Source organism: Ornithorhynchus anatinus, chromosome X1 (assembly GCF_004115215.2).
Source record: "Ornithorhynchus anatinus isolate Pmale09 chromosome X1, mOrnAna1.pri.v4, whole genome shotgun sequence".
NCBI classification, from domain to species: Eukaryota; Metazoa; Chordata; class Mammalia; order Monotremata; family Ornithorhynchidae; genus Ornithorhynchus; species Ornithorhynchus anatinus.
In genome coordinates, this window is record NC_041749.1 from 95,598,521 (window position 1) to 95,600,081 (window position 1,561).

A 1,561-nucleotide genomic window follows, 5' to 3' on the forward strand; every position below is an offset into this window, starting at 1 on the left:
CTGGGCTAGAGAGTTCTGGAATCTGTCGTAGATTCCACACACGTTTCCAAGACTACAGAGGAACTAGCACTGCCTTTTTCCAGTTGAGATATATCTAGCAGTGGGTTCTTAGTAAATCTTTAATGTGTCAGCACTTTAAACTACGTTCCCATAAATATAATTTCTCCTGGAAAGTGAACAAGACCCCAATCAGAAAACCAAATTCTCTCTAGAGAGGAGAGATTGTCTTCCTTTGTTGCATGCGTATGCAACAAAGGAAGACAATTCAGAAGGAGTGGAAAGGGACTGTTGTTTGAAATGACCCGCCGTATCACTGTTGTCCTCTTTAGGACCCATCTGGTATTACTCTAACATCCTGAATTTAGAAATATTTTCCACCTCACTTTGTTCTACATGGGATTGAAATTTCAAGTTAGATGTCAACCTAATTAAATAGGAGTGATGAAACACATTGAGCTTTTTAAAATTCACTGGTATTGCATGTCTATTCTTCCTTTTTTCCATTTCTCCATTCTCTGCTCATACTCTATTCAGTTTTTGTTTTACATATGCCTTGTTCATTTGCATTTTGTGTCCTACCCCTAGAATATTAATATAATTACTTGAAGTGTTAAGGCATGTGAAACTTTACTCTCTGAAAGCATACTGTGAATTTTCTAAGTAGGAACATTTTAGAAAATTTGCACATTAGGAAATGAATCTACATGAAAACAGATGCTTCAGAAATTAGGTGGAGTGCATAGGTCTGAATTCCATATGTATCTCTTAAGTGTGGATATACCCTAGAAATTGCTCTGGATAATCTACAGCTTAAAATATGCCTTAGCCACAATTTTCTGGATATTTCATCAGAGTCAAAACATGTTTTTCTGTTTTATTTTACAGGGCAGACATGAAGAGACTATCAGTGACCTACCAAAGAAAATATATTGCCTGTTCTTTGAATGCCTGTCACAAAGCAAGGGAACCCTGACCTTTTGATTTTTCTGTGTCCTTCCCATTCTTCACCATTCACATTGCAATATCTGCAAGCCCAGTGGACAAGTTTTTTTGTAGATCAGTACAGCATGTACCATGCCATGGTTATGCCAGAGAAGCAGCATGGCCTAGTAGAAAGAGCACAGGCCTGAGAGTCAGAGGACCTGGGTTCTAATCCTAGCTCTGCTAAATGTTTGCTGTGTGACCGTGGGCAAGTCACTTAACTTCTGTGTTCCTCAGTTTTCTGAACTGTAAAATGGGGATGCAATATCTGTTGTCGCTCCTACTTAGAGTGTGAGCCCTGTGTGGGACAGGGGCTGTGTCCAACCTAATTAACTTGTACCTACCCCAGCACTTAGAACAGGGTTTGACACATAGTGAGTGCTCAACAAATACAATGGAGAAGTAGAAAAAGGAGAAAAAATATGCATCCTGGGTCATTTCGTGGTCCAGCTTTTTATCCTATCAAACTGGAAGTTAAAATGTTAACAGCACAACCATTTTATGATGTTTTAACACCATGTCACTTCTTTAATCTGTACATCCCAAGGCACTGAGTATATTGCAATGTCCCAAATGGGTG

At 39.0% G+C, this 1,561-nt stretch overlaps 1 long non-coding RNA gene across 1 annotated transcript; it reads left to right on the forward strand.

Annotated features, from left to right (window-relative positions):
• Nucleotides 1-304: 304 nt before the first annotated feature.
• Nucleotides 305-981, forward strand: LOC114806408. The gene is made up of 2 exons (XR_003754434.1): nucleotides 305-339; nucleotides 886-981. It is a non-coding gene; the product is annotated as an uncharacterized LOC114806408 (long non-coding RNA).
• Nucleotides 982-1,561: the final 580 nt, after the last annotated feature.